Source organism: Equus caballus, chromosome 12 (genome assembly GCF_041296265.1).
Source record: "Equus caballus isolate H_3958 breed thoroughbred chromosome 12, TB-T2T, whole genome shotgun sequence".
In the NCBI taxonomy this organism is placed as follows: Eukaryota; Metazoa; Chordata; class Mammalia; order Perissodactyla; family Equidae; genus Equus; species Equus caballus.
Genome location: NC_091695.1, coordinates 9,977,469 through 10,000,491, shown reverse-complemented (window position 1 = coordinate 10,000,491; position 23,023 = coordinate 9,977,469). Strand labels below are relative to the sequence as shown.

The following is a 23,023-nucleotide window of genomic DNA, read 5'->3' as shown; positions in this document are numbered from 1 at the left end:
CCCGCTGCCCCCTCCTCTCTCCCTGCCCCCTCTTCTCCGTCACTTACTCCTTCCCGCCCCTCACCTGTATCTTTCCTCTCCCCCTTCCTCCTCTTCACTCCTCTTTCCCTCTCTCCTTCCAGCATTTTCCTGTTTCCTGCCTTTTTTCCTTCTTCCCTTTTGGGACTCCTCCTCTCTCTTGCCCTCTCGGCCTCCCCCAGCCCTTCACTGCCCGTGGCCCACTCTCCAGGGGCCCTCGTCGCAGCTGGGGACAGGGCTGGGTCAGAGGTCACTCATGAGCAGCCTAGGTGGAAGGTCACGTCTGCTCCGGACCTTCCCAGAAGTCTCCTGCTCCCTGTCCAGCATCAGGGAGCTACCTGCCGACCTGTGGCTCCAGCCCCCCCACCGCGTGGGGACAGGAGAGTCGTGCACATTGAGCCAACTACACGCTAGCCACCGGCACAGCACTTTACCCTTGCCACGGCCCACTGAGGCTGTTCGCATTGTTCCCATTTTATAGATGAGGAGACCGAGGCCCCCAGAGGCAGAGTTGTTAGAAACCATCCCTTAAAGGGGTGGGAGCCAGAATAGGTGCCTGAGAGGCTCCCTGGCGGGTCCCTGCCAGCCCCAGCCCTGGTCCGACGCTCAGTCCCCATGCTCACTGGCAGCCCAGCCCATCAGCCTTCACAGAGATCGAGCGAGGAGGGGAGGAGCACGGTAGGTGCCCCACAAGGAGGTCTCGGGTCTTTGCGGCCAACTTCTTGGCTCCTCAGGGCTGCTCAGCCTCAAACTTCAAATAGCCTCCCTTCCCTCTCCCCCAGCAACCACCTGTCAGACACATAGAGATGCACCCACACGTGGGACATCCACAGCAGATGTTGCCTCCCACTCAGACTGCCTGTGCGGGTGAGAGGGTGTACACATAACGGTGGTGTTGGTGGTGGTGATGCTGGTGGTGGTGGTGGTGATTGTGGTGGTGGTGGGGTTATTATAGTGGAGGTGGTGATGGTGGTGATATTGGTAGTGATGGAGGTAATGATGATGGTTGTGGTGATGGAGTTGGTGGTGGGGTTATTATAGTGAGGGTGATGGCAGAGATGGTGGTGGTGGTGATATTGGTAGTGATGGAGGTGATGTGGTTGTAGTGGTGATGGTGGTGATGTTGGTAGTGATGTAGGTAATGATGGTGGTTGTGGTGATGGTAGTGATGGTGGTGGTGGTGGGGTTATTATAGTGGAGGTGATGGAGGTGATGATGATGATGGTGATGGTGGTGATATTGGTAGTGATGGAGGTGACGTGGTTGTGGTGGTGATGGTGGTGATTTTGGTAGTGATGTAGGTAATGATGGTGGTTGTGGTGATGGTGGTGGGGTTATTATAGTAGAGGTGGTGATGGTGATATTGGTAGTGATGGTAGTGATGGAGGTGATGATGATGGTTGGGGTGATGGTGGTGATGGATTTGGTGGTGAGGTTATTATAGTGGAGGTGATGGAGGTGATGATGGTGGTGGTGGTGATGGTGGTGATATTGGTAGTGATGGAGGTGATGATGGTGGTTGTAGTGATGGTAGTAATGATGGTGGTGGTGGGGTTATTATAGTGGAGGTGATGATGGAGGTGGTGATGGTGGTGGTTGTTCTTGTGGTGGCGGTGGTGATAAACTACCTCTGTTTAGTCGCACATCAATGCACAATATACCTACTACCCATACATACAATAAAGAAAAACCAGGGCGTGATTAGCACTGAGTAACGAGAGTCTGTTGCTGACAGATGACAATGTTCCCAAAAAATCATAAATCGTGTTCAGAATAAGACATAGACCAGGCCATTCTGTGCCCCCACAAATGACATGGCTCCCCTCCTCTCCTCCGCCTTTCCCGATGAGTGCGGCTCCCTTACCAGCGACAGCTGCCGCCCAGCCTTCCCCCTCCGGCCTCCTGGATCGAGATGACATGTGCCCACTCTGGACTGGACTCACTTCCCTAGTCCTCGTTGAAATCATCCAGCACCCAAGGGGCTTTCTCAGATCCCCTCACCGAGACAGCCCCGAGGTGTCCCTGGGCTGTGCGCTCCCTGGCAGCCACAGCCTAACAAACCTGTCATTTTCTTACTACACGGGTCTTTGGTGGGTGCGCTTCATGAGCACAACATGCTGGTTGTTAACCTGGGGAGGGCGGGGGCGGGGGGGGGGGGGGCGTGCGCAGGGGCTCAGAAGATGCCGGCAATGTGGTTTCTTAGGCTGGTGGCAAGGAACAGATTTAATTTGTTTATTTTTTAATGAGCATATTAGTCTTTGTGCATATGTTATATACATTTTTTTATGTGTATAATATGTTTCGCAATAAAAGTACAAATGAAAAAGTTAATATGAGAAAGAAACAGAAGCCGAGACCGTGAACGCCCAGGGAACGCCTCCGGCCTGACTCAGGGCACCAGTTGGCCTGAGACCAGCACAACAACCCCAGGCCCCATCAGCCATGATGCTGGTCCTCAGGGCCTGGGGGCAAGACCTCCGGGGGGGTTCTGGACAAGCATACTGCCTGCCCCCATTCAGGGCCCTCCCCGCCTCCCACCCCTCCTGGGAATCCCTGGCCCAGGCCGCCACCTCCCTTGGGGAGAAGAGGAGAGTCTTCGAGTGTTTATTTAGAGACGAGATGTCCTTAAATGGCTGGGTTTTTAAAATATGTCTGTGCCTACAGCCAAGTCATCTCCCCAACAGCCAGAGGGCAGGCTGCAGAGGAGGTGGGGGAGGACGGGTGGGCCAGAAACCCGAGGAGGCAGGTCCTGAGCAGGCTTGGGACCCCCTCTCCCCCACTTCAGGCAGGAAGAGACAAGGCACAGAGGGGGGAGGCGAGGAGCACATGGGGAGCAGGCATTCCTCCAGCACATCAGTGACAGCGTGGGAACTCCAACCTGCTGTCTGCTTTTATCTCCATTGAGTCTTTTCTGCCCCCGGGCCTTGGCACCTGCTATTCCTCCACCTGGACCACATTTTCTTTGACTCTTTTAATGACAAGCACCTTCTCATCCTTCGGGTCTGAAAACAACCTCCTGATCAAGGCTTTCCCTCCCCATGGCGACCCAAGGAGGCTCCCCCGCCACCGTCCCACACACCTGGTTGTCATTTGCCACACTCTCCTGCTGAATGAATGAAGCATGCTGACGGCAAGATAGATTGGTGTAGGTGTCCTTCGCCAGGCACCTGCTATGGCTTCAAACAGCAATTTCTTTTCTGTTTGCTGTTTATTTTTGCAACTACATCAGAAAATCAAATGGTCCTTTAAAAATTGTATTTACCTAAGCTATTCGAAGCAATCATTTATTCAGCGTGCGAACTATTCTTCCTTCAATAGGTTAATCATAGCCATTGGGAACCCTCGAGAATGATTTCTGAAATGTATCCAAGCCACAAAATGTATTATTTAACCAAAAGAATAAGCTTTGACAATCTGGTTATTTTTCTTCAATGAAGCTTGGTACTAATTTAACAGGCAAAAGCCTTGATTTCTGAACTTCTAACCTTCGGCGCTAGAAATATAAAACAGCATCGTTTTTAGAAAATGTTGAAAGAGAACAATTTCAGCTCGGTCAAGGAGAAGCTTGAAGCTTGGGAGTAAGAGGTTAAGTCAGCTTTCATTTTCTTGGTTTTTCCTCGCCAAGAAAAGCAGGACAAGATTTCCTGCTTTTTAATTTCCCAGATGATTTATAGATTTAGCACAATGTTATTTGTGGGAAAACATCAGAAGAAAACCTTTTTGAGTTAACAGAAGGAATTTCGAAAGATATTATTCAATGACAGTCTTCCTGCGTCCGTGGTGCGGTCTTCCCCCGCTTGGAACAACTCAAGAGATGCCCTGCTCTTAAGGACAGAGCCCGAACCCCTCAGGAGCCCACAGCCCTTAAAGACCTGGCTCCTGGCTCCATCTTTGCTCGTCTGCTGCCCCCAGCACTCTATGCTCCAATCCAATTGACCTTCTCTAGCTCCCCCCAAAAATCTGCCCTGTGCTCTCTCCCTCCTGGCCCTTTGCACCCACGGTTTCCTCTGCCAGTGCCACTCACCCTCCCTTCCTCGAACTCATCAGTCTCCTTGCACAGCTTAGATGCCTCTTCTTCCAGGAAGCCTTCCTGGCACTCCTGAATGAGTGACTGATGCGTGCAGGTTCTCTTCGCTCGGGCAGCTTCCTCGTGTTCTCTATCATGATGCTTATCCTGCTACATTCTCTTGGCAGTCCCTCAGTTTCTTGTCTGTCTCCTTCACCAGACTATAAGCTCTGTGAGGGCAGCACCATCCTTGTTTGGTCACTGCTAGATCCCTAGGGTCTTCCGTGATGTTTGACACACGGGAGGTGCTCAGTTAGTGCCAGCCGAATGAATGAAGACATGGCCAGATTGGCTTGATAGCTACCATATGCTGCTATCATATCACTTACAGTTTATCAGTAATAGTTCCTGGATGGTCTCCTCTTAGTCTTTAATTTGGTCATTCACTCCATCCATCCACTCGGTTATCCCTCCATCCATCCCTCCCTCCATCCATCCCTCTATCCATCCATCCATCCATCCATCCCTCCATCCATCCATCCATCCCTCCATTTATCCATCCATCCCTCCATTTATCCATCCATCCATCCATCCCTCCATTTATCCATCCATCCATCCCTCCAGCCATCCATCCCTCCCTCCATCCATCCATCCATCCATCCCTCCATCCATCCATCCATCCATCCCTCCCTCCATCCATCCCTCCCTCCATCCATCCCTCCCTCCATCCATCCATCCCTCCATCCATCCATCCCTCCATCCATCCCTCCCTCCATCCATCCCTCTATCCCTCCATCCATCCATCCATCCCTCCATTTATCCATCATCCATCCATCCCTCCATCCATCCATCCCTCCATCCATCCATCCCTCCATCCATCCATCCCTCCATCCATCCCTCTATCCCTCCATCCATCCATCCATCCCTCCATCCATCCCTCCCTCCATCCATCCCTCTATCCCTCCATCCATCCATCCATCCCTCCATTTATCCATCATCCATCCATCCCTCCATCCATCCATCCCTCCATCCATCCATCCATCCATCCATCCATCCCTCCCTCCATCCCTCCCTCCCTCCATCCCTCCCTCCCTCCATCCATCCATCCTTCCATTCATCCCTCCATCCATCCACCTTCCATCCATCCCTCCCTCCATCCATCCCTCTATCCATCCATCCATCCATCCATCCATCCATCCATCTATCCATCCATCCATCCACCCCTCCATTTATCCATCCCTCCCTCCATCCATCCCTCCCTGCATCCATCCATCCCTCCCTCCATCCATCCATTCCTCCATCCATCCATCCATCCACCGCTCCATTTATCCATTCATCCCTCCGTCCTTCCATTTATCCCTCCATCCATCCACCATCTGTCCATCCATCCGTCCACCCTCTATCCATCCATCTATCCATTCATATATTTCTGTGGTTAGGCGAAAACAATGCGGTGGAAGTTGTAGTAAGTCTTACGGAAAGAAGAGAATCAGGATCTCTGATGTTAATGTCAGAATATAGATCAGACTCAGCAAATCAGAACCACACTGTGGGCACACCGAGGCAGGGAGTGAAGGAGACAGTGGAGAAACGGCTCCTCCGGCAGAAGCTACAGCAATGTGAGACACATACACACACACACACACACACACACACACACACACACACACACACACGGTGAGCCCACAAATGCGGACTCTCACCTCCGCTCCCTCCCTCCCTCTCTTCTCCCCTCACCAAGCCTTCAGGGAGACCTTCCTCTGGGCCAGGCCCTGTCCCAAGGACTGTTGAGTCTGACTCAGATTTCAGCCCTGAAGATGCTCTGAGTTCACGGGGACACTAGGTCGGCACGAAGAACAATACAGAAGGTGCAAAGTGGCCTGTGCCCTAGGAGAGGCCCAGATCCTATCTCCTGAGCACCCAGAGGGAAGAGAAGGAGGGGAGGCAGCATGGAGGAGGGGGCATTTGAACTGGATCTTGAAGGATGGGTAGGATTTAGAGAAGTGAGAACTGAGGGGAGAACCTTCCAGAAGGCAGCAATCAAATGTGCAGTGGCACAGAGGTGGGATAAATCTGGGCAGGTCCAGGGAATCCAGCAGGCTGGGGGAAGGCAGTGGGAAGAGGAGGAGGAGGAGTGGGGGGGAGAAGGTTAGGGAGGGGGCTTGGGCCGGGTCACAGCTGGCCTTGGAGGTGGCCCAGCAACGACAGATTGAGTAACTCGGTCATCTAACAAGCATTTTTTTAGCACTCAGGTTTCCCCTCATTTAGGGCCTCTTGCCTCTTCCCTGATGGCCGCTCCACCTGCCTCAGCCTTGTCTGTCCTCCCCTCCCCCGAACACAGGAGAATAAAGGAGCAGGCCCTGGGGCCCCTCCCTGCCTATAGCCCTGCATGGCTCCCAGCGCCCTGAGCAGAATTCCAAGCCCCTTGTCCCAGGGTACCAGCACCCCCAGAACACACACCCTTATCCCCCAACTCCTCCCAGGCCCCATGGGGTTTCTTTCCATCCTTGAACGGCCCCTGCATTTCCCTCTGCTGGGGACAGTCCTGGCCCCCACTGCTCCACTCTGTGGGAGCAGAAAGCAATTCCCTGTGGGCCCTTTCTGACTTCCCAGGCTGGGATAAGGGCCCCTCCTGCGTGACCACACAGGTTGACATGTCTGGCTCCCCCGGGGACCTCTGAGCTCCCGGGAGAGACTGTGTGCTCACCATCCTATGGCCACACCCTCCCCGCTCAGGAGGGCCCGGCGGGGGCGGGGGGGGGGGGGGGGCAGGCCTGGACTTCTGGGGATCAAAGGGCGGAAGAGAGAAGGCCTTAGGTGGGGTGGGGCGGGGGGTGCCTCCATGTCCTGGCCCCGCTCCTGGCCTGTAAGGGAGGGTCCAGGAAAGGTAGAGAAAGAGGCAGGGACGCCCCGCCCAGCGGCAGCCGAGTCCCACCCCCAGGGCTGGATGGGCAGGAGCGGCCCGTGGTGGCCCTGGTCTGGCCTGAAGCACCTTGACTGTGGCCTCTGATTCCGTCCCCCTGCCTCCCTGGTCCTCTCTTTGTCTTTCCAGCTAGACCCGCCGGGGGCTATTTCTGCTTCCTCCTTGTTCTCTGCCTGAGCAGCCTTGTGGCTTTAATTGGCCCATTTTCTGCCTGCTGACAAGCTATTTCCCTCCCGTCCTGCTGCTCCGCCATCCCCCAGGGGGCCCGGGAGTGGAAGCTAGAAGTGAGGCTAATTATGGCGAGAAAGGCCACCGGAGACAGCTCCGGAGAAAGGGAAAGGCGGGCGAACAGTGACTGGGAGACAGACAGACAGACAGAGAGAAAGAAAGGAGAGACAGGCAGGGTCAGCAACACAGAGGAAGAGTGGGAGCCTGGAGAAATAAAGACAGAAATAAAGAATTGAGGTAGGAGAGAGAGAAACTCAGAAAGGCACAGAGAGACACCAGGAAGCGAACAGATGGACTTACATTGAGCGACAGGAGAAAGACAGCAAAGCAGCCGCCCCAGAGAAGGCAGGCAGCCCGGGCCAGACGGGAGGGAGCGGGTCTCCAGGGAGGCCGGGCTGGGGCAGCAAGGTCTTGAGCAAGCGTCCCGCTTCTTGGAACCTAACAGAAACACGGGTGACACAGGGGTGATGGATGGCAGACTCACAGCGTTTGCAGGAGACTATTGGCAAGGATTGCAAAGCGCTTTGCAAATGCAGGGTCTTTACAAACGGGGGGGGGGGGGGGGGGGAGGGAGGGAGCCCTTATTCGGGGTGTGGGGCTTCATAAGTGTCCATCTTCCTGCCCCTTGCCTAGGGCGGCCAAGGGCAACACTTACCACCGCATTTGCTGCAGCCCAGGGTCTCCAGAGGAGGGAGTCCACCTGGGTGCAGTCAGGGACAGCTTCCCAGAGGAGGCAACATGGGAGAAGGCCTTGAAGGCTGTCTCAAGTGGACAAGGCAGGGAAGGGTTCTGGGCAGAGGGATCAGCCTGTGCGAAGTGTGGGGATGTGGAAGCATAGGGGAGGGCTCTCAGGAAAGGGAGAGTGAGGTGGGGGGACAGAGGCATGAGGTTGGGGAGGACGGCAGGGCCTGCATGGTGGGGCCCTTGAAGGCCAGACAAGGAGTTGGGGCAAATCCGTAGTGACGTCCAGCAAAACGTAACCTGATTGAGTCTGGTTTTTTTCAGAGAAATCCCACTGATGGGAGCAGGAGGGCCCCGGGGCTGGGCGGGCGTGGGAAGGCTGTGCAGAGGCCCAGGGGAGAGAAGGTGGGTCTGGGCGGCGGCAGGAAGGCCCGTGGACGAGGGGTCCTGAACCGGCCGGCTGGCTGGCTGGGGCATCCAGCCTCTTGTGCCCGCCCAGCTGTCTCTCCTGCCGCCCCACATTCCGCGGCCACAGAAACCTAGACAGGAGCTCCGGGGAAACTGAGACCAGCTGGACCAGGGTCTCAAACTCAGTGCCTTCAGGGGCCATGGGAGGTAGCTGGGGAGAGACAGAGGAAATGGGGGGCTCGGACCCAACTGGGGTGCACCTTTGAATTGCAAGTTTTTGAAAACAAGACGTTGGTCTGAAGAAATGGCTGGCCACGTCTGTCCCTCAGGCATCGCTCGTTTTTGACCTCTGGCTTCACTCCTCCCCTACATTTCAGAAGGGGGGAAACTGAGGCTCAGAGTGGGCAAGAGACTTGTCCAAGTGTGAGCCCCTATACTCATAATCGAGCTGGATTAACACCCCACTGAGATGAGGAAACTGAGGCTCAGAGAGGGGAAGTGATTTGCCTGAGATCACACAGCTACTACGGGGGGGTGGGGGGGTGGGGAGGAGGTGAGCCACTTCCTCAGGCAAAGCATCTCTCAGGAAAATGACTCAGCCCCTTCCCCCACCGAGGGAGGGAAGGAGAAACTGGGAGGAGCTGGGACCACTAATTGCCTGATGAGAAATAATTGGTGGTGGGAGGGGAGGGCGGCTGGGGGCAGACTCTTCATGCTAGGAAGCCTCGAGGAGGGGGGGCCGGGGAGCAGGAGGTGGCAGAGGGGAGATGCTCAGGCTCCTGGATGCAGCTCACCCAGGCCTACAGCCACCCACCAGCTGCTGGGCAGGGGCGGGGGCAGGGCTGGGGGCGGCTCAGCCTCAAAGGCTCCAACACCCCAGCCTGGGGCCTGCTGAGCTGCTGATTATCTGCCAGGCTGGACTCCAGAGGAGAATGATCTCAACCGATAATAACGCCTCCCACCTGCTCTGAGTCTTTAACTCGCTCAGCACCAGGCAGCGGGCTCATTTGCAGAGAACGGCAGTGGGGTTTGCTGCTGGACAGCTGCTCACCTCCCTGAGCCTCAGTTTCCTCAGCTGTAAAATCAGCTGTTCATCTTTGCAGCCTCATCTTTGACCTCAGACCTCCCCCATCCCCTCACCCGACCCCAAACACACACACTCATTATAATCCAGACCCACAGAACTGTTGTTCCACTCGCTGAGGGCTCTGCCTTGTTCTGCATCAAATGCCAACCCACTCCAGGCTCAGTCTTCACAGTGAACTCCTCTTCATCCTACAAAGCCCAATGCCACCTTCTCCGTGAAGCCCTCCCTGATTCTCTCCCAACAGAGTTAATCACTCCCTTCTCTGGGATGCCACTGTTCTGTGTAAATTATAACAAGATATTAGACTTATATTTTTGCTAGTCTCTTTCCACCCCAGTCTGGACCTTCTGTTACCAAGCCAGGTTTATTTCTGCCTCTCACTCAGGAAGCCAATCACCAAGACGATGAGATTGCAGCAAGAGAGAGTTTTAATCACAAGGCGGCCAAGCGAGGAGATGGGGATCAATCTCAGATCCACCTCCTGAATGTGGGGAGGGGGTCTGAGTGTGGGACTAGGTGATTGGAGGAGAGGAGAGGTGAGGTCATCAATGATCTGCCTGAGCACGGTCCAGCTTCACGGCTCTTCATAGGACGCGTGTTCACAAAATGGCGGCTGCCTCGTGACCCGAGGGTGGAGTTTTAGCTCCTTGATGTCAAAAATTTCAAAAAGGTCTCTTGTTGGCATTTGCACAGGCCCAGTTGAGGGGTTGGTGGTCTCAACCGGCCTGAACTGGACAGGGGGTCTCAGTTCCTGAAAAACGCTCTCAATCACTCTGTCGATAAGACGGGTCAGTTGAACTGGCCCTGGACAGCCCGTGGCTACACCTCCTTGAGGCCCAGGAGACTGACCTTGCTCACCTCCGTATTCCCAGAGCCCAGCATGAGTCCATGCCCAGGAAGAACTCGAGAGACAGTTCTGGAATCGAATGATCACCCCAGCTTTCCTTTGTCACTTCCTGGGTCTGTTTCCTCCACTGGGCTGGGGGCCTTGAGGGCGGGTCCCAGCCCTATTCATCTTTATGCCTATTTCCCGGTGCAGAGGGGGGGGTCCTCCACCTGGGCTGGCAGGTGGGCGATCAAAGGAAAGCTCTCTGTTCATTGTAAAGCAAGATTTATAGGAAAAGAAAGACAAAGAAACAAATCCCTAGATGGAAGAGAAGACGGACACATTATTCAGACTGTGCGTCCTTAAGGTGGTGGGTCTGTCTGTCTGCGTGTCCGTGAATATACATCTGCGTGTGTGGATCTGGGTGGCATTTGTGGGGTTGTGTGTGCAAGTGTGCAAGGATGCAGGCATTCTTTGCTCTGTGGGTGCGAGCGTCTCACTGTGTGTAGTGTACGAGTATTGTCGTGTTACTGTGTGTAAGCGTTATCTGTCTGGAGGCCGTGGGTGAGTCTGCGTGTGTGACTGCACTGTCTGTGGTTTGGGTGGAGGTGTGCGCCTGCCTGTGTGCGTGTGTGTAGGCGTAGTGTTACATCAGGACTTGAAAGACGAAGTAGGAGGGAGAAGGAAAGAGAGCTCATGGTTGTCAAACGCTGTGCAAAGAGCGGGAGCGTGCAGGTGCTCCCTGCAGAGCCCCACGCCCCGCACAGCCCATCCGTGCCAGCCCCATTCATGCCTCCTTCACTCCTATGCGGACTCCGCTGGGCCCTCTGCCGGCCGCTCAGAGTCTGACCAGTCTCTTCCCTCCAGGAGCGCCCGATAAACCGTCAGGAAACTGTGCACTCAGCACTGCGACAGAGGGACACGGGGGAGGTGGGAGCGCAAAGGAGGAGCCCCTCCTGCAGTCGGGGCGTCAGAGCAGGCTCCCCAGAGGAGGTGCCATCCTGGCCGGGCCCCTGGACAATCGCCTTGCTGGGAGGGCTTCCTGGGCAGCCAGGCATGCGGAGGCTGCCGTGGGCGCCGCCTGGGCTCCCCGCCCTGGAGGGCCTCTAGGTGCCAGCTCAGCCTGGCAGAATCCTTGCCTTTGCCACGTCCCTGCCCGCTCCCCTGTCTACCCTCCCCTCGACGCCCTGCTGAGAAGAGGCCTCTTCTAACTCAGGAGAAGAGAGAGGAAAGCCAGCGATGAGAAACTGGGGGAGGCTCCTGGTGCTTTGACGAGGTCCACCCCAGGCATTTCTCTGCAGGGTCCCTGGGCCACGGGTCCCTCTGCCACAGAGCGTTGGGGGGCCTGCAGGTGCAGACTTATGTGCCCACCCAGCCCGCTGTTAGCCTGGAGGTTCCCAGAGGCCAGGGGAACATTTTTCATGGTCTCTCCCTCGCCCCGCCGATGGGGTCGGGGTGGCAGGAGGCTCAGACCTACGTGGCTGGACGGACCTGCAAATGCTACAGCCAAGCGTGGACGAACACACCAAATTTGGCTGGCAAAGGAAGCTGGTCAGCAGACCAGACCCCAGGAGAGAAAAGATGGGACTCTTACAACGAACACGATCCTGAATCCTTATTCATAAGATTTAATTCAAATTCATTTCATTTTCTTTTTCATTTAAGAAAAAGCTGGATAGAATGAGATGGTGAATGAGCCAGAATTCTGAAGGCTTTCAATTCCATTGAGTGCCTGTGTCCCTTCTGAAGCATTTATTGTGCACCAGGATGTGTGCTGCACGTGCAGAGCTGGGAAGCCATCGCCCATGGAGAGACACAGCCCTGGCCTGGGCCTGCAGAGGACAGAGGAGCTCTGTTTGGTTGGAGGGGAACCTGGGAGAGCTTCATGGAGAAGGCAATATTTGAGGTGCACTCTGAAGAAGGAATGAGGTTTTTTTGAGGAAGAGATCAGCGTGTGCAAAGGCCCAGAGGCAGAATGGGTGGTATGCTTCAAAGAGCAGTAAGCATTCTTTGGCTTTGGACCCACATGCTGGCCAGTCCAGGGAGACATGAAATGTGCAGAGAACTCCACTATGAGGCCCCAGTGCCAGTCCTGGGCTCCAGTCCTTCACGACACACTGTGTGGTCTCACTCCATCTACTTCTCCTCCATGCAGGCTTGTTCATGGGTGATAGAGCCACAGGCTGCAAGTGTGGCAGCAAAGACCTACGAGACAAGCGCGTGCCCTCACGTCCCGGCCGCGCCCAGGCAGACGCAGTCATTCACTGTCACCAGGAGCTCCCGTGTTGTCGTTTTTGAGGACCCATGAGGTGGGGAGGGGCTGGAGCTGTAGAATCGGACGACGCAGGTCCAGTCTCAGCTGGGCCACACACTCCTGGGTCCCGGGACACAGTCCCCGACCTTTCTGTGCCTCAGCGTCCTGCTCTGTAGAGTGGAGAGAATACAATACCTACGACACAGTGTTGCTGGGGGGACCGAGTGAGCTCACAGACATAGAACGCTCCGGACAGCACGGGGCCCGCACTGCAGGCCTGCGACGGTCTCCCCTAAGCCCTCCCCACCTCTCTCCCAGTGTTTCTGGGGACGGTGCTCCAGGCAGCCACTGCCCGTCAATGGCCGCTTCCCTGCATTTAACCCCATCTGCTCGCTGTCCTTGGGGAAGTGATGCTGCGATGCCAGTCCTCACCCGGGGGCTCAGTGGCCTAGCAGAACTGGCTGCTGTTCCCTGAGTCAGAGCCCGGAGCTTGTTGCACGACAGCAAGTTACGGGGACCTGCTTACAGAAAGAATCCTGGAAGTGCTCGAGATGGGAGCTCCTGGAACCTCAGTCTCCTGGCTCTGAAGGGGCTGGCTGACCTCCAGGCGCCCCCCCAGCTCTGCCGGCCGTGACCACTACCCGCAGGGCCGGCCCAGGGGAGTCGGTGCTGGGAGGGGTCCGGCCAGTCCCCCTGCTCCCCACATGGTGTCCCCTGCCTGGGGGCACAGCGCATCCCGGGCCTCTGCTGCTGGGCTCCACCCCGGCTCTCTGGGTCCCTTTCTTTCCTCTGTCCCTTCCCGGGACCCCCAGCTCCAGCCTGGGGTCGGGGCCTCTCAGGGAAGAATGCAGCCTGCGCAGCTTTCAGAGACACTCTGGACCCGCTGAGCTGGGCCTGGGGGCCCCGGGCGAGAGGATGGGGCCTCCAGCATTGCCACCAGAATCTCTTGCAGGTAAACACAGGCGCTTCCAGCCCTTGGGCAAAAACCCAGAGAAGAGCTTCCAAGGTGTGGTTCAAGGACCACCAGCGTGGTGGGGGCAGAGGGGGCTCCTTAACAACTCAAGTTCCTGGGCCTCCCCCAGTTCCTACTCGATCAGCCTCAGGGGCTGGGGGCCCAGGAACCCGCGTTTCAGCCAGCCCCCCAGGCGACTCCAGCCCACTCCAGTCAAAGAACCGAAGAACCTCGGGCCCAGGGACAACAGAGGTGGGGAAGCCCTTAGCACCCGGAATCCTCTGTGCCGTGCGCCCATCTCCACGCTCCCTGGGGGCCGCCAGGGAGGCGGCGTGTCCCAGCGAGCACGCTCGAGCCTCAGCTTTCCCCTCTTCTTTTTCTCCAGCTGCCCACACTGCTCACACGTTCCCCGCAGTTTCTAAATTCAAAACGGGGCGGTTTCAGCTGTGGATCCACTCCCCTCCCCAGGCACGTGCCTCGGGAGGCTGCCACCGGGCAGGGGCCGGGCTCCCTTCTTCTGCGACTTGCAGGCACGGACAGGACGGCGCCTGAGGGCCCTGGTGCAGGCTGGGGGTGGGGGGGGGTGGAGCCGGGGTGGGGGCTCCCGGACCTAGAGCACCCCTCTGACTTTCTGGACTCAGCCAGACCTGCCAGCTCCTCCCTTTCCGAAGTGCCAGCTTCTCCATCCATCCCCGGTGGCAGCTTGGGGGCATCAGGCTCACCTGCAGAGGGACACCCATGCAGGCCCCAGAGCTGGCGCTGGGGTGCGGGCGGGAGAGTCTGACACCCACTACGGCCCCTGCGATGGCCGCCTGCCTCATTCGCTCACAAGCCTTCGCTGAGCACCTGCTGAGTATGGCTTGCCGTGCTGGGTGCTGGGGGGAGAGGGATGGGGGGCTGTTTGGGGGCGTAGAAAGAAATAGAAGACGGGGGAGTGGAGAAGCCCACACACAGGTTAGAACAATCGCTAAACAGCATGCCAGGCAAAGCGGAACACATCATCTAAATCTAGTCTGCCCGCGCTCGCTCAGCAGGCCCTGGGCTGGGTGTCTCAGAAGCACGGGGTGTGTGCTGGGGCCTAGGCGGGGCAGGAAAGAGGCAGGGCGAACGGGACTTGGGTTCTAGTCCTGAGGCCACTACAGACTTGCTGTGTGGCCTTGGGGAAGTTGCTTACCCTCTCTGAGTCTCCGGCTCCCCACGCCACCCTTGCTCTCCCCAGTATATACACCCTGGAAAATGGCAGACCTAAACCAAATCTGCCTGACACTGAGTAAGGGATGGTGGCTTCTTGGTCATCTGAGTAGACTCAGCTGGAGGTCTGAGATCCCCCCATCAGGCAATATAGGGCAATGGTTAGAAGCCCACTCCATCACTGACACATCGAAGTCCCATCTCCAGGATGGGCACAGCTCTCCCGTGATTGGGAGGAGGACCCCAGGAGATAATGCGGCTTGGGCGGGGGCGCCCAGATGGGCTCTCAAGGATGTGGTGGGGGATGTGTCGCCCATAAACGGGCACTGGTTCCCCCTTGCTGTTGTTCATCTTGAACGGCAGTAGGGACTTTGCGGGGTTTCAGAGGGAACGAAAGCAGAGAGAGGTTTGCTTCTGTGAAAGCCCACAGGAGGGTCCGGGCACAGGGACACCGGGCGCAGGGCCTGCACGGTGCCTGGATGGCAGGAAGCGCTCGAGGCTCCCGGGGGGCCAGTAGGAGCCACGCTTCTTCCCTCCCGCCCCTCTCTTTCACATCACCCGCTGGCTGACTCTTCTCACCTTCCTCCTCTGCCAGTCTGCTCCCTGGAGAGAACCGGAGCCCTCCGTTTCGTCCACCTCCAGCTGGGCCTCTCCCCTCACAACTTGGTCCTGGGCTGGGCGTGGCCCCTCCCCTGACTGGGCAGCTTATGGTTTCGGAGTTACTGGGCAGGGTTTATGAATAGAGACCTGTGTTCTGATTCCACTTTGTTAGCTGCTGGCTGTGTGATCTGGGACAAATTACTTAGCCTCTCTGTGCTTCAGCTTCCTCCTCGATAAAAAGGACTAACTGACCCACCGACGTCGCAGGGCTCCTGTAGAGATGAAATGACAGAAGCATATGAAACCTTAGGAGGGCCGAGCACTCAGTCAACGTGTTGCTGTTCTTCAGGTTAAAGCCACGTGGGCTGTTGGCAGCCTTGTGTCTCCCCAATTTTAACAGGGCTGTCTGCCTGCATGGACCAGGCCTGGCGGAAATCGCAGGAGTAAATAACAGGAAGGATCCACGAGCATCGTGGTCAGCATCGAAGTTGCAGTGGAGAGGGGAAAGACAGGAGAGCCTGGCGGGGTGTCTCCGGCTGTGATGGGCCTGACGGCGTCAGGAAGGAGCCGCTCGCTGACGCCTGCTGGGCAGCCCTGCACGGCCAGGGCCCTGGCACATCCCACGAGCCTGTTGGGGGCTGGGTTCAGCAGCAAAGGCTCGCGGGAGGGAGGAAGTCTTGACGAGGGCCTCGCAGCAGCAACAGGAGGAGCAGAAGCTGAGTGAGGACCCGAGCTAACTGATCTGGGCCCTGGACGGTTAAAATTCTCCCCCGCTTCCTCCGCCAAAAGTGACCTTATCATGGCCAAACAGAAGAGGAAATTGGATGCGACCGCATCTTACGCATCTTACGTAAATGTCTTTGAGTTGTTACATCCTGAGTGCAAACGAGAGAAGATTCCAGCTACTTCAAAAATCTGAACTTGAAGGGCCAATCTATGGCCATACGGTCAGAACTGAAACAGGCAAATGTGCTCACGTGGCTGACCTGTGTCAGCATAGACCGAGGAATCAAGGAATGTGTACGTCAATAGTATCCAGACATCGGGCTTGGAGCTGGGCACACAAGCCCTTGTTTTTTTCTAAGCCGGTGACAGAGAGCCTGGAACGGTTCAGGGGGCCGTCCCTGGACACCAGCAAGAGCCAACAGCCCAGGAGAAATTTCCTGCCCCAAGCAACCCGGCTGGTAGCGGCCCAGGGCCGTTAACCCCGTTTCCCCCCCGGTAACGGCTTTCCTTCGTGGGTGCAGATCTTTTAACTCCAGGAGGACTGGGGGTTACATTCAGACAGGCTTATGAGCATCAAAACCATGGTGTTTTATTTTTCCCTTCTATGCTTCTTTGTACTGCTAAGATAATTTGGCCCATTAAAGCGCGAGTCTAGTCATTCTAATTTAAAGTGTAATCGAGTAATTAACTTTGATGTGTGAGTTTCAGTTGAAATCTTACGAAGCTTATGCTCAGTAATAGAATATTTAAGAGCATTTTAGGTTCACCCCACATACACATTTCACTTACTACATGTAAAAGGATTAAAGTACCCTGAGAGATTTTGTTAAAAGCAGTTAAATGAATTAAAAAGGACATCAAACAGATGACTTGAAGAATTTCTTTTGAGACATACATTCAGAAAAATCCCCAGATGTTAAAGAGAGCCAGCCCCAGATGAAGAAAGCTAACACTGCTGGAACCCCAGAAACAGCGCGCCGCCCCACCTCCTCCAGTCACCCCCTCGAGGGAGGGAAACTGCTCACGTTACATTTATAAACACCATATAAATTATTTGAGGCATGTTTCATTAATTACATTTGTAAACAGGCCCAAATATTATTCAAAGATCTCTTAGAAGCGGTTGCTAAAATCTGCAAGATATAAACAAGAAAAGATCTGGAAGCAGATTGAAAAGCTTAAGACTGGACTCCGGTTAAGAATTTGGCAGTTTAATAAATTGAACTCTAGTTATTTAAACTTGAAGTAAACTTCTGAACGGTCTTTTCTGGGCACAACAGCCACTTGTGGAATAGCCACAACACTTAGATGGACATGCGTGAAGTCTGGTGCAAAGTCATCGTCCCAGGTCCTGATGGAATTTTCTTTAGATCACGCCCCCTGCTTATGTACCTTCCTTGGGCTGGGGGTGGGGGGTGGGGGGGCGCATCCCCAATTCCCAAGGCTGCTTCTAAAGCCACAGGCTTTGCAAATCTAACGCTTTTCCTTAAATGACTAAGTGACCTCTGATCTGTTTCACAACTCTTCAGATAGACAATGTGACATATCTTGTTCATTACTTTTAATCTGTACTCTAGGATAGTCAGTTAATGCAAGCAGGAGTACGGGCACCATGGGGCGGGGGGTGGCGAGCATTTAAAGGACTCATCAGAAGCCCACGATTCATAGGGGCCACTGCTAGCATTTCGGTAGTCTTTATCCCCCATCAGCACCAGAGGGCTAGTTCATTTGCATAATGGGCGTAGACTGACTTTTCATTGGCGAAGGCAGGGGCGTGAGCAATGTGTCGATTGGCTGGAGACGCGACTGGGCGCTGTCACTCTTGCGGAGCAGCATCTTAGAACCCCGGGGTCCCGCAGCCCGCGGACCGCGCTCCAGGTTCAGAATTTCCGTCTGCTCCCGTGGCTGGTCATCCGTGCAGAATTTCGTTGCCTGCCTCCTTCTAGAATCTCGGTTGAATTCAGCACTAGGATACCGTTGCATCTGCCTTGGGTAAATTTTTCACGCAAGGAACATCTAAAGGAACAGAGACCTGGCACTGTGCAGAGTTCCAGAGCCGAGAGTTTTGGGGCCCACCTCCTAATATGTAATGTGTGCTTGCGAATAAATGTGTGCGTGTGTGGCCAAATGCGGGGTGAGCTGTGCTTTCGTTGTAACTTACCGCCGAGCAGCCAGGCTGTGGGGAGGAGAATGTGAGCCCTTCCCTCTCTTCCCATGTAAGAAGTTGTTAATACTTGCTGAGACGAGTCCAGTATTCCTGGATGACCCAGCTGGTTTAGCGGACAAGCCCAGCGGTGGAGGTAGATGGGGGGGGGGGGGGGGGGCGGGATGCTATGGAGGAGGCTGGGAGACATATCTTTGGGTGGGGATGCTCCTAGCCCTGTCTCCTCGCCACTGGCTGTCATCTGCTCCAGCTCTGGATGGGGGTATTTGGGGCTCAGCTTCCTCAGACGATGTGACAACCTGCCACAGGCTGTTGTCCTCACCCCTGGCCAACCCCACACCAGGACCTCAAAGTTGGGGGGGGCGAGACTTCTTCTTAGATTAGGGCCTGGGGCTCCTGTGGGATCCTGCTGTCCTCACCTCTCCTTGATGTCAAAGTGGCTGCTCGGTGCCCACTCTCACAGCATCCTACAGCCTAGCCACCTACGGGTGTGCATGTCAGGGACAGCATCCAGGCTGGCTGGAAGGGTCAGTGACTTCTCTTCAAAGTGCTTCCAGGAGGTCCACTTGAAAATGGCTCTCTTGAAAACAAGACAGCAAATACTAAGCACGATGCCTCCCGCTCCACCCCACCGTCCCCTCTTCCTTCCTCCTCCCTCCCGGCCTTCCTTTCTTTCATCCTGAGTCTGGAGCTCTCTGGGCCTGAGTACGAGCCAATCATGTGTACGTTTTATAACTCATTCTTCAGGACCCACACTCAATCTTAACGGACGCTGACTTTTTCTTCCTCTTCCTGCTTCTTCGCCGCTGCAGAACAGCTCAAAGCGGGGCCCTGAAGAAGAAAGACATCCCTTTTGGTCTAAACCCACAAGGTCGCTCCAGGCATCCCCGAGGCCACACCAACAGTAGGCCCCTACCCGCATCCCCACCAGCATCTCCAGGCACGTACCGTTCCCGGAGCTTCCAGAACTCTCCAGACCCTGGGCAGAAGCAGCCGCCCCCCCCCCCCCCCCCCCCCCACCGAGCCTGGGACGAGTCCCTCCACTTTGGCTCCCCCAGGCCTTCTAATGGCTGCCTTCCCCGCCTGAGCCAGGGTCCCCAGCCAGCAGGGAGCTCTGTATTGTCCTCACATCCGTGGCTGGTCTCCTTGTCCTCTGAGCCAGCCAGCCCATCCCAGTTCTCTGAGCGTGTGGCAACTTGGAGGAAAATAGCTCGAACAATGTGGGGAAGGCGGCTGGATGGGAGGGAGAAAGGTGGCTCAAAGGGGGCGGCGTTCGTGGAGCCATTTTTAAACGTCATGTATAAATACGCTGCTTGTTAGGATCCCGGGAGAAGACGTGGGAGGAAGCGGGATCGGAGGCCCTGATGGTCATGGCTGCCAGCTGGACTGGCCTGAGCTGGGGGCGAGGTGGTTAGAGGCCTTTTATTCATGTTCAGTGCCCCTCCAGCAAAGGAGCCAGTCCCCCCTCACCCACCTCTGCCCTCGTCCATGCTGTCCTTGATCTCAGAAGCTGGCTCTGCCTCTGGGAGGTGACAGTGGACCACGGCCCCTCCATTCCACCTCTCACGTGTGCACTTTGCCTAGTGACCGCCCTTCCTGGCAGTTACTTCCTCTCAGTAGGGGTCGCTTGGTCCAAACATCCACACTCTCCCATGTGTGATTAGGAGCTGAGCCATTTCAAACCATCCAGATGGGGCTCAGACTCTGCACTTTGACTTCTTTGCTCCTTCCAGGTACTATAAGCGTTTCTTAACCCTTAAGGATGTTGCAGAGTCTGGGATTCTGAGAAGAACATGGATTTGGAGTCAGAAAGACCTGGATTTGAATCTGGTCCCTTGGACTCACCAGCTGTGTGACTTCGGGCAAGTCACTTAACCTCTCTGTGCCTCTGTTTCCTCATCTGTAACGTGGAGATTTCTAAGTTGTCCTAGGGGTTAGCAAGCTTATGGACCAGATCAATTTCCTGGCACACCCTGAGTGCTCCAGAAGTGGCAGTACCCCCTGCTCCCCTCCCCTGCCTGGGTGTGGAGGGCGGGGAGGACCCCGGGGCTGCATGGTGAATCTGAGCCTGGCTGCCCAGCGGAGCAGGGCTGGGGGTGGTCCCTGCCGGCCATGCAGGGGGCTGTGTTTCCACAGCTGGAGAGGCCCCAGCCCCAGAGTGCACAGAGGCCTGGGAGTCCCTGCCCCGCCGCGGGGCCCGGCCCAGCCCAGGGGCCTCGGGTGGAGGTGGACGGGGCCATGAGAGTGGCAGTGGAGGCGGCCGCCCCTCTGAGCCGGGAACCGTCGTTAGTTGTTCTGGCCCATCAATGGGCTGTCCCCATCCTCTGGCCAGAGAGGAGTTTGGGGACCATAATTATCTGCGATTACTCTCTTTGTGCCTCAGAATGCTGATTCCACGCTGTCCCCCCCATCTGCCCAGCCCTTCCCGGGGGCCCTGCCAGAAATACGCAGGCAGGAGCTTCTTGCTCAGAGAGACGGGCACAGCGAGCTCCTCCCTCCACGTGGCTGTGCCTGTGGGAGCCACGGCCTGGCACCAGGAAGAGGACTCTGCTGAATGCTCCGGTCCTGAGCGGCAGGTGCCAGCTCCGTCCTCTCTAGCTGGTAAGGGAGGTAGGCTCATGAAAAATAAAATCCTTGGGCCGGCCCAGTGGCATAGCACTTAAGTTCACACACTCCACTTCAGTGGCCTGGGGTTTGCAGGTTCGGATCCCAGGCATGGATCTACGCACCACTCATCAAGCCACGCTGTGGCAGTGTCTCGCATACGAAATAGAGGAAGATTGGCACAGATGTTAGCTCAGGGCCAATCTTCCTCACCAAAAGATAAGAAAATAAAATAAAATCCAGCCCAGGGCAATGTGGCCAGGTGGTATAGGGCGTAGACTGAATCAGGACGGCCTGGGATCCCACACCTGCTCCCACTCACTTGCTGTTTGGCCTCAGGCAAGTTATGAAGCCCTTCTGGGCTTTTCTCTCCTGGGCCGTGGGGACCTCTGCCTCATGAGGCCTCCCACACTCGTATTGTTACAGGAACACCCACACTCCTGTTGTTTACAGGAACACCCACACTCCTATTGTTACAGGAATGCCCACACTCCTGTTGTTACAGGAATGCCCACACTCCTGTTTTTGGCAGGAACACCCACACTCCTGTTGTTACAGGAACAACTACATTCCTGTTGTTACAGGAACACCCACACTCCTATTGTTACAGGAACACCCACACTCCTGTTGTTACAGGAAGCCCACACTCCTGTTGTTACAGGAACGCCCACACTCCTGTTGTTACAGGAACACCCACATGCCTGTTGTTATAGGAACGCCCACACGCCTGTTGTTACAGGAACACCCACACGCCTGTTGTTACAGGAACGCCCACACTCCTGTTGTTGCTGGAACGCCCACACTCCTGTTGTTGCAGGAACAACCACACTCCTGTTGTTTGCAGGAACACCCACACTCCTGTTGTTGCAGGAACAACCACACTCCTGTTGTTTGCAGGAACACCCACACTCCTGTTGTTACAGGAACGCCCACACTCCTGTTGTTACAGGAACGCCCACACTCCTGTTTTTGGCAGGAACACCCACACTCCTGTTGTTTGCAGGAACACCCACACTCCTGTTGTTACAGGAACGCCCACACGCCTGTTGTTACAGTAAGGCCCACACTCCTATTGCTACAGGAACACCCACACTCCTGTTGTTACATGAACGCCCACACGCCTGTTGTTACAGGAACGCCCACACTCCTGTTGTTACAGGAACGCCCACACGCCTGTTGTTACAGGAACGCCCACACGCCTGTTGTTACAGGAACGCCCACACTCCTGTTGTTATGGAAACACCCACACTCCTGTTTTTGGCAGGAACACCCACACTCCTGTTGTTACAGGAACACCCACACTCCTGTTGTTACAGGAACGCCCACACTCCTGTTTTTGGCAGGAACACCCACACTCCTGTTGTTACAGGAACACCCACACGCCTGTTGTTACAGGAACAACCTCACTCCTGTTGTTACCAGAACACCCACACTCCTGTGGTTACAGGAACACCCACACTCCTGTTATTTGCAGGAACGCCCACACTCCTGTTGTTTGCAGGAACACCAGAATTCAAGTTCCAAGTTGGAACTTTTATTTGATATGTCTGCCTCCCTCCACTAGACTGACAGCCCTCCTAAGGTAGGATCTGCACCTTTTTTAAACACAACTGAATGCCTGCAGCCAACAGTTGTTGAGCACTTATTGTATGCCAAGTACCATTGACAGTACTGTAGATCAATGAACTCATTTAATCCCGGAAACAGCTCCATGGGGAGCAGACTGTTATCACCCTCTCCATTTGTGGAAACGCAGCAGGGCGGGGAGTTCACCCAGGCTGTCTGGGTCCAGAGCCTGTGCTCTAACCACCAGGCTGTGCTGCCTGGCACGTGGAGATACTCAACAGACAGTGCTCGTTCATTTATTCCCTCCATCCTTCTGTTACTCTCACTGAAGAGGGGTCCCTCCTGGCGAGTTCAATCAGTCTCCCCCAGAGTAGGTGTCTCACAAAGTGGGTACATTTGCAGCAAATAGGAGGCCACGCGGAATCATTTCCAGAGTCATGGCATCCCCGAACAAAGGGAGGCAGGGGTATTTACTCAGATGAGGAGTGAATATTCAAGAGGGAATGGTGGGTATTCGCTTTGCAGGCTCAGCTGGAAACATGCGTCCACATGCAGTGCAGGGTACGTCACGAGCCCTGAGCTCCTCCTGGAGAGAGCTCAGCATTAACAGCAAGGCCACGGCCACAGGCCTAGCTCTCATGCTGAGGCCTGGTCTGGTTCAGGGTGGTTGGTGACGGCATCTCCTTAACGTAACCAAAGGAAAAAGGACAATTGGGATCAACAGTTGAATGCAAACCGAGCCTTGAGTTCCCTGGGGTGACGCGTGGTGACCCCTCCTCCATTCAGCAG

General features: G+C 55.6%; 1 long non-coding RNA gene across 1 annotated transcript; it reads right to left on the bottom strand.

Moving 5' to 3' along the window:
* Positions 1-17,090: 17,090 nt before the first annotated feature.
* LOC111776037 (uncharacterized) lies at positions 17,091-18,644 on the bottom strand. Its single transcript, XR_002812076.2, has 2 exons — positions 18,484-18,644; positions 17,091-17,916 (listed from the first exon to the last, which is right to left on the bottom strand). It is a non-coding gene; the product is annotated as an uncharacterized lncRNA (long non-coding RNA).
* Between the last annotated feature and the right edge of the window lie 4,379 nt (positions 18,645-23,023).